We start from the raw sequence: 15,205 nt of genomic DNA on the forward strand, positions 1-15,205 counted from the left end.
TATGTAAAACAAAACCGGATTCCAGAACATTAACAATTGACTGAGGCTTTTCTCTCTTCGCATTTGTCAACCAGTAATTCTCTAGGAATCTCACCGGAAACTCCATTTACAGGAAAGGATACACACTAAAACTTGTACAACTCTAGAGGTTTCTGTCTGTTTGTTTTTAAAGGCAAGGTCTCACTATGTAGCCCCAACTTGCCTAGAACTTGCTATGTTGACCACCCCAGGCTGGCCTTCATCTCACAGTGATCTGCCCACCTCTATGTCCTGAATGCTGGGATAAACGGTGTTCCTATCCATGCCCAGTAAGGCTTCTGTTTTTAATTTATCAGATTATAATTCCATCCAAGGCATCTTGAGAGCCGCCTCTTGTATCTATTCCTCTTATCAAAAGATAAAGGAAAGGGGAAAAAAGGTTTCTTAACAAGCTTTTGATATGTAACCTGATAATCACCAAAATGGAATACATACCTAATGCTAAAGCAGTTCACTGCTTACTCTCTGTTGGAGAAATCCATACCCCCACATGGGTACATTTTACTTTCCTCTACCATCCTCTAGGAAGCATGTAACCCACACTTGGAGATGTTTTAGTTTATTCTCAATGATTCTCTCTTAACCCTCATGTGTAAGCCCGCATTAAATTATCTAATAAAATCACCCACTCTGCTTTGTAAATTGGCTAGTCCTGAAATTCTTTTCAGTGTTGAAGCCCTGAACCCCAGTGTGGACTGAGTCCAGGTCCTTAAAAGTCTAAGGGAACTCCTCAGGCTGTTGAGGGTAGCAATGTGGAGCTGTTTCTGTCCCCTCACAGCTAGATAAAAGACTTTAGGAGACATGGCAGTCTGTGTACAAGTGACCTATAGCACAGGAAGTCAACGTGCACGTGTGTGTATGTCTCTATTAAAGAGTGGGCAAGGATATCTGTGGATAAATGGTGGCCACCCCTTTGGCCTGTTCCCTGTCTGAGAACTCATCATAGCTAACTGATCTTAGCTATGATACTTGACTTATTTCTAAGTTGCAGATAGAGAAGTTCAGTGGTAGTGATCACATCAGTCTCTGGCCAAAGGATGAGTTCTTTAGTACACTGATTATAATTTGTCTGATAATGGGATTTGTCTTTATTTTTAACTGCAGGTGATTTATTTAATGTCCTGTGGTTACTAAACTTCCATGATCCATGCCCTGGACCCCATTCTCAGAAAAGCTGACACAGGGGAAACTAAGAGCAAAGAAACGCAGACCGCTCCTGGGTGCGCCAAGGTCCAGATACACTACTTTGTCTGAAGTGTGTCACAATTCAGAGCTTACTTTCTTCTCTTGAATATGAGCCCATCACTGCTGACCGTTGGCAAGGATGCAACACTCCAATGAGCATGTGGTAAATAGAGGGAATCTAAGAACTGAAGCTTCCCTCTCTAAACAAAGGCAGTCCTCATAGGCCTTTGTGCTTGGTGGAGGGAGACTTTCCCTGAGATTTGTGGGGTGCACTGGAGGATCTCACAGGTGTCAGCCAGAAAAGCAACACTTGCAATGGTCTCCTTGCTCCATCACAGTCTCCAGTGTATCCTCCCTCCCTCCTTCCTTTCTTTCTTCCTTTCTTCTCTCCCTCCTTCCTTCCTGCCTGCTCTGAACAGCAGAGTTCTTCCTGTTTGAGGTGCCTTTCCTCAGACAAAGGACTACTTTTTTTGTGGAGTCGAAATCCTTGCTAGCAGCAACATTGCCCTCCTTGAGGCAGGGTGAAGATCACACAGCAAATTTCAAGCTTTTCTTGAAACTCAAGGATCTTCTTGTTTTGACATGCAACTGATACTAGCACTCAAGTTCACAAACTTATTTTTGAAACATCTCTCATTTTGAGCAGTGCACAGCTCTGGCATGTCCATCAGTATCATTATGAAGACGTTGGCTTCTCCGAGCTACCCAGTGGGTACCTGTCTTAGAATTGTGTACCAGAAGCATGTGTGGCCTTGGCTGAAACTCAGCGTTCTTTCAGGTAGAACAAAAAGTCAACAGTAAGATTTATCTGAGCTACTAATTATATATCTAAAATTTATATCTAAAATTTTGATTGTGAGGAATTGTAAAAGTTGTGTCCACCAAAATTAGCTTCATCCTGACCTAACTTGTTCAGCAGAGCTGTAAATAAATTAGATGTGGCAGTCTTAGCCCTATGGTAACTCCACAGACACAAAAGGCCACATATAATAAATGCACAACAGAATTTATATGTTAACTTTGATTCTAAAATGAAAATATCGGACTTTATTTGGCTTGGCTCTTGTTCAGTTTGAAACATTCTAACCCTCCATGAATACTGAAGGCTTTTCTTGAAAGAAATCCAGAAAATTCTCTTACCCTCTGCCTAGAAACAACTTAAAAACCAAAACCTAGTATCTCCTTTCATAAATCTTTGTTTCTGAGGGGGATTGTGCCTTGGCTTTTAGCTGAACTCCACGGGGAACCAGTCATGTTTAAGTGATCACTGGTGGCACAAGCCCATTAATGGTGCACTGTCTCGACTGTGTCAGTTTGGTTCCCTTGTCTCATGACCCTCTCTTTACTAATCTGCTGGCCAATCTGGGAATAAGGCAGGAAACTTTTGGTTTGGGAATACAACCTTAAGAATGTTTAATTGCCACACTTTCTCAATTTAGTACTTCAAAGCAATGGCACATACAACTCATATTTTTCCTTCTTATCTGAAATCTACCTAGAGTTATAAGAGCTTACCCTTAGTATATGTTTCCAAACACCAAGTATTAAACCAGGTGATCTGTGTTTTTTTACTCATTTACTGTAATAAACCTTCCTATGAGTTAAGCACATGGTACTTAAGAAATGATGCCATACCCTCTACAATGAAAACTATAAAACACTGAAGAAAGAAAGATGACAGTAGAAGATGGACAGACCCTATGCCTATGACTGTGCAAAATTAACATTGTTAAAATGGCCATATTACCAAAAGTGATCTCCAGACTCATTGTAATCCCCATCAAAATTCCAATGACAGGCTTCACAGAGACAGGATTAACAATGCTGTAATCCATATTTAGAAAATGAAAGACCCTGAATTAGCAATCCTGAATAAAAAGAGAAGTGCTAGGGGTATTACAATATCTTGTTTCAAATTATGCTACAGGTCTATAGTAACTAAAGCAGGATGTACTAATACAGATAGTATATTGACCAGTGAAATGGAATAGGATATCCAGAAATAAGCCCACAGAACTTCAACAATCTGATTCTTGACAAAAGTGCCCAAATTGTGTATTAGAAAACATACAACTTCTTCAACAATTTTGCAAGGGAAACTGGACATCCTCATATACAACACTGAAGCTAGACCCTTCTTCCCCATGTCTCTCATTGTATAAAAATCAACACAAATGGATCCAAGTCCTTAACATAATACCTAAAAACTTGAAAGCACTTCAGCAATACATAAGGGAAATGTTTCAAGATAAAGGCATCAAGAATACATAAAGAATATATTTTTTTTGGATAGGATTCTAATGACTCAGGAAATACAGCAAAAATTAACAACCGGGGTTTTACCAAATTAAAAACTCCTGCACAGAGGAGAAAAAAATTACAAGACATCTTATAGAATGAAATAAAATCTTTGTTGACTAATCAACAGGGAATTAGTTTCCATGATATATAAAGAGTTCAAAAAAAATTAAACACCAGAATCACAGACAAATAATCCAATCACTAAATGGGCAAATGAACTGAAGAGATAAGTTAAAAACAAGAACAAATGGCCAATAAATATATGAAAATCATTGAACATCTTTAGCCACTGGAAATGCAAATCAAAACTACATGGAGATTTTACTTTATTCCAGTCACTATGCTACAATCAAGAAAAAAAAAACAGATATTGGTATCTTAGTTTTCTTGTGCTGCCATAACAAAATACACAAAACTGTAATTTATAAGGAGCAGAAATTCATTAGCATGTGTCTTTGGAACCTGGGAAACTTAAAAACAGGCTAGCTATGCTGGAATGGCTTCTTGCTGAGTCATCTACAGGGGAAGGCAGAATACAAAAGTGAGAGGTGGGGGAGATCAGACAGAAAGAGGGTAACGGGGCAAATTCCTCCTTCTAGAATGAGCCCACTCCCTCCATGTTGCATTAACCCCTTCAATCCGCCTTCTTGACCTAATCACCTCTCTACATTGTACTGAGAATTAAGTTATTAGTTTCCAACACATGCTTTCTCTGCTATACATTCAAGCCACAACAAATAGGTTCTTCAGAAACTAACTCATACATGAAAATCAGTAAGGACAATCTTTGCCTGTGCCTTGTCTTGAATATTACAAGGACACAAATCACAGCTGTCACCTCAGCCATTAACTCTGATGTGGCATTAAAAAGTCTCAATATTAATATCCACCCGTGCACCTGGTGATCTTGTTAAAATGCAAACGTTGATTCAACAGATGTGAAGTGGATCTGAGAATTTTCAAGTGGAGCCTTTGAACAGCAGAGAACTAGACAGAAAACTAGCTCAGTTAAGCCACAGACATGAAGGTCATGTACTAAGCACCTGCAAAGTTCCAGGAATAACTCAACTGACTGAAGTTCACAAAGAGCAGAATGGCTTAACACAGGGGCTGGGGCAGCTAGGGCAGGAGCAGAATGAGGCAAGACAGGGATCAGAGTCAAAACCCAAGAGGCCTTTACTCTCCAGCTGACACTGGAAACCAGTGTCTCCTGCCGGACCATGTCCTGGACACCTTACTGGCTATCTCCTAATCCCTGCTGATTTGTTTCTCATGAGAAATCCCATTTGTACTAAGCTTTCCTGGTAATTCTAGATTATAGTTAGCTCAGAGCTCAGCCGCCTTTCCTCACCAGACACACATACTCAGTCAAGATCCAAGACTTCAAGTGAGCTTTGGTGAGGATCCCTGTGCAGAAGGACTTGAATTCACTCTGTATTGAAGTTGAAGTCACTCTGTATTATATCACAGAGTAGTGACTAATGTACTGCTCACATGTTTATGCCCCCAAACAGGCTTACTTTGTAGATTCTGTGTTAATTTATTGAAACTCTTCAATGAAGCAGGAACATCTTGTTAATGGCTTTCAATAAATAGCATCCTGACCTCTTGGCAGACATTATAAGCCTCTTTCCCCATTTGTAGTGTAGTTGCAGTAAGCTCAGACCAGGGGTCACCCTCTGTGAAGTAAGTGAATCATGAGGGCCTATGACCTTTAGCATCCCCTTGACTTGGGTCAGTGGGGATCAGTGGATGGTAGAGATGAGAATAAGACTGAGAAATTTGTTGATCTTTTTCCTTTCCTCCAGGGTCACCCCAGGCTGGACTATGACCCTAGCTTGGATCACAGCTTCTGTTAGGCCCTGTGATTACTAGCTTTGATCGTCAGCTTGACACAAACTTGAATCACCTGGGAAGAGAGTCTCAGTATGGGATTGTCTGTGTTCGGTTGGCCTGTGGGCATGGTGTGAGAGATGACCTCAAGTTAATTGATTGGGGGAGACCTGCCACAGTGTGGGAGTTCACCACTGCCTAGGCAGGGGTTCCTGAACTGGGTAAGTGCAGAGAAGTAGCTGGACACAAGCAAGCAAACAAGCAAGCAGCACACATTCATTTCTCTCTGCTTCTAACGGTGAATGCCATGTGACCAACTGTTTTAAGTTCCAGCCTCCTTGACATCATTGCAATGAGGGCTATAACCTGGAATTGTGAGCAAACGTAAGCCTTTGTCACGCTGAGTTGCTTTTTCTCAGGGTGCTTTATCACAGCAGCAGAAATGAAACTAGAGCAGCCTCCTTGTTTGTTTCCTTGTCTGTTTTTGAGTACCTGTTCTCCTCTGGCCTCTCCAATTCCAGAGGCTCACCAGTACTGAGTTGTACTTCAAGGTCCCTTAAACATGCCTACACCTTTACAAATGGCCATCTTATTAAATTCTGCTGAATGGTACAATTTTGAGTATGACATCTGTGTTCTGATAGGACCTCAGATCCATAGCCCAACACTGGCAGACCCGAGTCTCATTCATGTACTCTCAGTATATTTCATCCAAATTGTATCAAATGGCCCTGTGTGGTGCTGAATTTCTATACAATGTTCCCAAGTCCTTGACCATAATATGCTAAATTTCATTTTTGAGCATTTTTCCTTATTTTCAATAAAAAAGTCATGCATGCCCCAGATAACACACAGGTCTCATTGCCTGGGATGTCATAGGCAATTGCATCAGAATATTTTGAGCACTTCTTTCCTCTCAGCCCTCCTGAGACATAGATTAAACTGTCATCTTCAATTAACAGCAAAGCCAGCCACAGCAGAGAGCGTGGCTTTCTCAAGGTCATTTCAAGTTGATGATCAGGGTAACATTCAAGCTCTGACTTCCTGAATCTTCCATCAGTTTCTCGGACTACAGAAACCATATAGTGTATTTATGATCTGCCTGGTATGATTAGTCCATGAGATGAGCCATATGGAAAAAGCGAATAATAACTACAATTCCATTCCCATCTCTCTTTATTGAGGAATTGAAAACAGATCGAGGCAGCTCTCATTCTGTCTGCTGTGTGTGCAGATGTTGGAAATCAGTCACCTGAGCAGTCTGCTGAGACTGTTTAGGCAACTTTTCTCTCTTCCTTTCCTCTTCTCTCTCATAATTTAAATTTCCCATGGTCTTAAAATAGCATCATGGGAAGTTGCAATGTACTAATTCATAAGTGCCAATTTTCTTCTTGTAAATTGCTCTGGATACTAATTGGATCTTAAATGTGCCTGAATGATTTTGCTAAAAGCTGTTTTACCTGATTCCTTAAGATTGCTCAAGGTTCATTTATATTTTGCTCAGAGGTTATGGAAGCAGAAGTCCCACTCAAGTCTGATGCTTGAGACGTTCATCCACCCAAAATTATCTCCATGGATGCTAAAGGCGCGTTCCATCCCTTCTCCACCCCGCCTCCACTGTTCCTGCTTGCACTCTTCTGTGCATTCTGCACAGGTGCGGGAGGTTGGAGAGTAGAGTTTAGTATTGCTGGAGAGTTCTTGTTATAAATTAAGGCATTGTGGTTTCCAACCACAAGACGATATTATCTATTTCTATGATCCATAGGCAATAAGATCCTTCTTCACTAGGTAGGATACAATTCACCCATCATTATAAACACATGAAACACAAAACTGTTCATCATGTAAACACAAAAATGTTCATCATGTAAACACATGAAACACAAAATTATGCAACCCCTTCTCTGTCTTTGCTGAGCAGACCCAGAGGATGAGAAGGGTTGATACCTGACCTGGAGTGTGTGAAATCATAAAACTAAAATTTCACATTGCAGAACTGTATGGCATAACAAAGAACTGGGCTCAGCTCAGGCCACCTGCAATAAGGAATGGGGAAAGGGCTTCCACATATGCATGTGGCAATGACAACCTGCTGAGAGATGATCTGCCTGGAGACAGACTGCCATTGGATATCATAGGACGGCATGGGAAACCATGATTGGCTAGCCAACCCCTTATAATCCCAAACGCTTCCCGGAATAAAGGAGTCTGCAGAAGCTCGCCCTCTGCTTGCTTTCACCCGACTCCCAGTGTCTGTATCGTGACTCTGCGCCTCTTACCCCCATATCGGCAGGGACCCTGTGTCCCCCTCCGGCTGGCTCCGGGGGCGGACAGTAACACAGAATGGGTCAAAATGTCTAGAATTGTAAATAAGAAATATATATATATATATAAATTGCCTGAGTCAAAATTGTTCCAACATTTTGTTATGAAAAGTTCAAACATACAACAAAGTTAGAAGGATTTCATAGTGAATACCCATGCTAAGGGCTGAATTGTGTTCCCCTCAGATTTATGTTGGTCCTAATCCTCAGTACAGTAGAATGTAATTATATTTAGAGATGGAGACTGTTAGAGAAATAAGATTAAATGGAGTCACTGCTGTGTTCTCTAATTCAATGTGATTGGTGTCCTTATAAGAAGAGACTAGAACAAAGGCACACATGACAGAAAGACTGTATGAAGATGAGGACTCAAGAATAGGGCAGCAACTCTTAGCCTTAGAAGGAACCAACCCTGAAGATTCTCTAATCCTGGACTTCCAGTCTCCAGAACTGTGAGGCAGTAAGTTTCTGATGACCAAGTTTGTTATGCTTTGCTATGGAAGCCTTGCAAAGCTACTATAAACCATGTGCCTATCTCCTGGATCCTATCATTAGCAGGTTACTATCCTTGATTCATCATATATCAATTCATTTTCACACATTCCAAAATTGTACCTTGTTTGCCACCTCATGCCCCTTAAAGGTACAGTAACACAATGGGTCTAGTTGGGGAACAATTATTTCTGAGGTACTGAGGCATGTCTATATGAGAATGGCAAAAAGTATAAATCAGCCTTTGTAGCTGTGTTAATGAAAATATATAAATTGGTGACACTGGTCTTTTGGGGTATGAAAAAATCCCTATAGAAACTACAACACAGTAGCTTTTGAGCTAAGGTTTCCCTGAGAAGAGGAGGAGGGTTGAGAACAGTGAGAATTTTCCATGCTGCAAGCAGAGCAACACAGCCCAAGACCTGGAATCACACAGTCTGAGCAGAACCCTGGTTACCAGGGTGAGGTAGACTCTCCCTTGCAGGAGCGAGAGGTACCCAGGCCTTGGTGAACACAGTGCTTCCCAAACGGTGAGCTCCCCAGGAATCCCAGTTCAGAAGTACCAGGTAAATTCTTCTTGGTGACAGGATCCCTGTCCCTCCAGGAAAGACAATAGTAGCTTATTTCTTTGCCTTTTGAAAGGAACTAGGTTTAAAGACTGTGTGGTCTTTTTTCTTAATTAATTTGCACTTGACATTTAGTATGTGCTCATTATTGACAGCAATGATAATAATGCATTTCCACTGCCTGGTAATTGTATGCCTGAGGAAGCAAGTGAGTGTATGCAGAGATAATCAATTTTGTTTCCTTCTTGGATGGGAGAGCTTGTCTAGATTCTAATGATAAGCCGACTGGCTCTCTCCTTAACGATTCTCCTGGTACTATTATCCATATCACTTCTGGTGGTTCTTATCAATCATTTAATGTTACTCCATATTTAATTTCAGTAAGACTTGAAATGTTGAAACTGCTACAGGAGAACATGTGGGAATGAATTCTAGGCATGCGTGTAGACAGGGACTTTCTGAATAGGACACTGAAAGCACAGGAAATAATTGTAAGGACTGAACTAGGGGATTGCATGAAGCTGAAAAGCTTTACATGGAGTAAACTATCTTCATAGTGAAGAGACAGCCTATAGAATGGGAGAAATCCTGGCCAACTACACAGCTCAAAGATTAATATCCAGAATCTGTAAAGAACTCTCAAAGTTAAACACCAGAAACCCATAGAATCCCATTAAAAAACATGTAAATGAATTGAACAGAAACTTCTTGGGAGAAGAAATAAAATACACAATAAATACATGAAGAAATGTTTGTTGTCCTTAGCAACCAGGGAATCTCAAATCACATTGAGATTCCACCTTACCCCAGTCACAATGGCTGCCATCAAGAAAACAAATGACAGCAAATGCTGGTAAGGATCTAGGGAAAGTGGAGCCCTTAACATACTGCTGGTGCAGCTACTATGGAAATCAGTGTGCAGGTTCCTCGAAGAACTTTAAAATTGTCCAGCAGTAATATTCCGGAATATATATGTGCAAAGGAATCTAAGTTGTGTGCAACAGAGACACTGCTGACCCATTTTAATTGCTGGACTACTCACAGTCACTAAAATATAGAACAACCTAGATATCCATCAACAGAAGAATAGATTTGGAAAATGTGCTAGATATAATATAGGGCTCTATTCAGTTGCAAAGGAGAATGAAATTATGTAATTTCCAGAAAAATGGATAGAACTGTAGATCATCATGTACAGAAAATAAATTAGACTGAGAAAACCAAGAATCCAAGTATCCCAGCTCCTTCTCATAAATAATTATCTATCTATCTATCTATCTATCTATCTGTCTATCTATCTATCTATGTATCTATCTATCTATCACCTATCTATCATCTATTTATCTACCTATCATCTATCTATCTATAGCTATCATCTGTCAATTATCTATCCATCTATCCACCTTTATATCTACCAATCAAGAAAGTACAAAATAAGGGGAAGGAAGACAGTACATCATATATTTTTCTCTCATAGGCAGAGTCTAGATTTGACTACAGACATACAAATGTACACACATGTATATATGACATGAAAGGGGACAGTTGGAGGCAGGGAGAGTTGAAGGAGGTCAGGTGGGGGCAAGCATGAGTACAGTAATGAGTACACAGAGTAATTTATGTGTATGAAAAATAAAAATAATGAAAATAAAGTGCCACAGAGCTCTGTTCTAGGAGAAAGGACAGAGGAAAGTACACAGCCGGGCTGGAGGCACAGCCTCAGAAGCAGTGGAAGCCATCTTTCAGGATCAGGAAGGAGTGGCACTCAGCCATATATCCTATTCAGGGATATGAGTATCCTTGTCCTTTTCCCCGCTGCAGTGCTGGAGATTGAACCCAGGGTCTTGTTGGCAAACATCTGCTACTGAGCTACATTCCCCTAGAAGTCTCAGTAAACTTCTGAGGGACTTCTAAGAATAAGATAGAGAAGGTCTGGCTTCAGCTCTCTCCACTAGAGTCCCAAAGTCCCGGGTTATGGGATGGACAAGAATTCACCAGAGCAGGAACTGAGAGTCAGAAACCTAAAAGACACTGAGAGGCTCCAGAAAAAGGTGGAGAGAGAGAGAGAGAGAGAGAGAGAGAGAGAGAGAGAGAGAGAGAGAGAGCAGTTTTAATGATTTTTGGTCAACTGTGTTCTGAATGTATTAATTAGAAATTTCTAGAAAGAAATACTGCATAAACTTTGAAACCAGGCAAGGTGGCATACACCACCTATAATCTTAGTAGTAGGGAGGCTGAAGTAGGAAGATCATAGGTTCGAGGCCAGCCTGGAATATAAAGTGAGACATTATCCAAAACAATAACACAACAACAAAGAAAAACCTCAAATAACCCCAACACATAAAACAACATGAGTTTTAAATTTCAAATGGTTGCTTCTGAGTTATACAGTGAAATCTCACACTTCATTCTTCCTGAAATGTAAATCATGTCTTTGATGGTGTATCCACACCATATAGATTACCCACCTATTAGGCACTCGCAACTTTTTGGGGTGTTAGATCAACTACTGTGATATCATGGTGTTTGTGTTCAACTAATCCTTATTTTATTTAATAATGTCTCTATGGCACAGCAGTAGTGATACTAGAAATTTTATTACAGTGTATTGTTATAATTGTTCACTTTATTATGTGTGTGTGAAGAAACATGCCATATACAACATTCGCTACTACCCATGGTTTCAGTCCCCACCAAGCATCCTCTGGAGATAGGGGAAGGCTACTGTACTTTTTCTTTAATTTGATAAGTTTCATAAAATAAAAAGCATTTCATAGTCTTAGGAGTATTGGTTTTATTAAAAGTATGAGATGAATAGATCTTGGGGGCCTAGGGAAGCCAGAAGGAAATGTGTTGCATCTGAAGCCCCCTGAGAAATGCACATATGGTGCCTGAATACTAGTACATATGTATGTATGTATGGGGACTATATGGCAAGGAACACAGTGCCAGACAGGAGAGACCTCCCTTTACATAATTGGTCAGAGTGGTCCAAGAGACTCCCAAAATAACACAGGCTATTTCCAGAGCTCTTGGTTATCTCCTAGAACTGGAAGATAAGACCCTACTGCTGAAGACAGGACATACTTCGGATATAGGACTTGGAGCAATAGAGGAGGAACTGATCTGGAAGCCTTCTACCTGAAGTTTAACTCTCATAGCTCTGGGGGATACTATGCAAACTGCTAAGGGAAAAAATCAATTAATGGTCCAACTCAGCCCTAAAGCCTAATAACCATAATGACCAGCACAGCAAACTACCTCTACTGGTTCAGTAGTGGTCCCGTTATTTAGCGGCATTCAACAGTTTGTATAAATGGATTTAAAGCCCTCTCAGTGGGAGTAAACTCATGGGTAGCACTGTAACACAGCCAAATACAAATGGCTGGACAGGTTATAGATCTTAGAGAAAACCCTATCTCTGTCATATCTCCAGACAAATGAAATTTCTTATACTAAATATAGATCCTTATCTTTAAAGACAAGTACACCATACATCACGCATCAAAGAAGCTTCTTTTTGCAACAGATAGAGGCTACTGCAGAGTTCCACAACTGGTCACACACAGAGAATATACATCTGAGAGATTCCCAGTCCTAGGTGGCACATCTACAGTGGAACCTCTACACCTAAGACTCATGGAACATAGGAGAACGGAGGGGGAAATGGTAAAAAGAAAACTAGTGCATCCCCCAACTCTCACCAGTGAAACTTCCTTATACAACAGAGTGGAATGCACACAAAAGGCCAAAACTCTTAAATAGTAAGAGACTGCAGAGTGTGTGTCCCTGGATAGAACTCTCATATCAAGCCTCTCCCACCCACGGCTCAGGGATTATTGTGGAAGAGGAGGTAGAAAGATTGTAAGATCCAAGCTTGGTCCATGAACAGAAGCAGAAGCTTTCAGGTCTCTGGAAGCTTGAATACGTGAACTTATGGCAATGATGGCATCAAGCGCAGGACTCATGTCGATCTAATCAGACAGGGCCCAGAGTGGATTGAGGGAAATGGGTGGCAGGTCAGCCCTAGTCTGGGAACTATTGGAGACTGATTACTACTGGGTGAGAGAGAGTAGGTCGTACCAACGATCTCTTGATAGGCTGACTAGACTCCAGTGGATGAATTTGTATCGAAGGAAATCTGGGTACAAATGCCTCACTAGATAGGACTTAACATGTATGATGGAACACATGAGGTTCAGTTGGGGAGGTTATGGATGGGAACTGGGTCTAAATTTGATTAAGAACTGTTGTATGAAATATACAAAAGCTCAATAAAAACTTTTTTGAAGTATAAAATCTTTATTAAATTTAATACTTCACTTGAAGAAATGATTTAAATCTTGGAATTGGATCCTGGGAAGTTGATAAATGATTTCTTTTTCTTTCTGTCTATATATAAAGTAGCCAAGCTTTATTCCTATGAGCCATAAATTCTCACAGAAATCAAATTCACACATATATTAACTTCTCATTCTCAATAGCATTTGTTAATGTCTTCATAGCCACCCCTTTTAGATATGAGTTAACAACAGCAATAAAGACCTCCCTTGCAGCACCATCCAAGTTGGATGTTCTGTTTCTGATTTCTCCTCAAGGTCTCACACTATGTGGTAATGATGACAGTGATGACAACATTAGCCAGGCACAGAGTAGAAGCAAGGGACTGAAGTAGGTGGAGATGATATCAGATGAGCCAGAAGACAGACAGGGCTGTGGCTGGCCAGTCAGCAGCTGGAGTAGTGGCAGCAAGGAAGGGGTGGATCCACCCATTGTTCAAAGCAGGAGCTGTTGTGGTTTGGGAGCAGTTTATCCCCACCAAGTTCATGTTGAGAATGTGGCTGCCAATGCAGCAGCTTGGGGAGGTGGGATCTTAAAAAGAGATTCCTATCTTTCCTACAAGCCTGGTATTGTCTCCTAGGGAAGTACTTGTTTCCTGAGAGCAGGTCATTACAAAGTGGGTCAGTTCTTTCTTCTCTTTCTCTTTCATCCATTCATTTCCAGTGTCTACCATAAGGCCTTCACCAGAAACCATGCAGGTGATGGTACCACGCTTTAGACTTCCAAAATCATGAGGCAGATCAAACTTCTTTTCTTTATAAATTACTAGACTTAAGTATTCTGTTACAGCATCACAACAGAAACAATGAAGGAACATAATACACTTAGTTGATGTGGTAGTTAGTCTAAGGAATTGAAATAAAAAGCATGATGGGATTTCCCATTTTCTATATCCAACTCTCTTAAGTTGAACTTCAGGAGAAAAACTAGCCAGCGAATATGGCCCTTATGTTCTAAAGTCACATGGATTAAACATTGACTACAAAATTATGAAGGATTTCTTCTGCTCTTTATTAAACAAGCAAACATTGCTGAAATGCCTCTCCTACGTCAAGGTTGACAACTTTTCCCAAGTTACTAAACATAAAAGAAGCAAGGTTGGAGGACAGGTGGACCAGCTAGAGGCCTCCTTCAGTGTTGCTCAGGATAGGCCATGGTGGCTTGGGCTGGTGGTGACATGCAGGATCTAACACAGATAAAAACCAACACCTCTTGTGAGAGGATTGAATATGCGGGTAAAAAAAGGGAGAAAAGTCAAAGGGGACTCCACTGCTCTTGTCCTAGGCAATAGAAGAAGGAACATTGAACCTATCAAGATGAGGTCTGTGGGGGTTTGCAGGGAGGGCTGCACGATCCTTGGGCCTGCTGACTCTGTGGTCTCCATTGAATATCCAAGCAGAGAAGTGAATGTACAAGTCTATAATCCAGATGCTAAAGAACCAAGCTGGCAATTGTTAAGATTTAGATAGAGCGTCAGTCTAGGACACCGTATGCTGCCATATGGCTATTCAATATTTTAATTCAGACTTGGACTTGGAATGCCTACTATTTTAAATAGCTGGCACATAGCTCAAGGAAAAAAGAAAAGGTCAGATTAACCTAAAAACTCATACGGGACAATAATACGCAAGATAGTATTTATAACTGAGCTCCTGACAGAGGTGGACGGATACGGAGAACGTTGGAGCTTGAACACTCCTAACTAACTCTGAGGACACTCAGATCGTCTGCCTTATGCCTATGGCCCAATGTGTACACAGGGGCCTAAAAATAGCAGCTGGCCATTTGGCATCTGGCAAACAAAGAGTAGGTAAGTGAATGAATAAGAGTTTGGTGGAAGGGCAGTCAGATTTCCTACAGTGTAGGGATAGCTGGGGTCCTGTACTTGCAGAATGACTGTGCCCAGGTCTCTTTCAAACATTGATGATTTCATACTGTCCTAGAAAAATTTTCTGTTGCTGTGATAGGATAAGCCACTCTAACCAAAACTAACTTGGGAAGGAAAGGAAAGGGTGTTTTTTGGGCTTATACACCCCAATCACAGTCCATCATTGAGGGAAACCAAGGCAGACAACTCAAGCAAGAGCCTGGAGGCAGGAACTGAAGCAGAGGCCATGGAGGAGT

This window comes from Nannospalax galili, unplaced genomic scaffold (assembly GCF_000622305.1).
Source record: "Nannospalax galili isolate Female #2095 unplaced genomic scaffold, S.galili_v1.0 scaffold1169, whole genome shotgun sequence".
Classification (NCBI taxonomy): Eukaryota; Metazoa; Chordata; class Mammalia; order Rodentia; family Spalacidae; genus Nannospalax; species Nannospalax galili.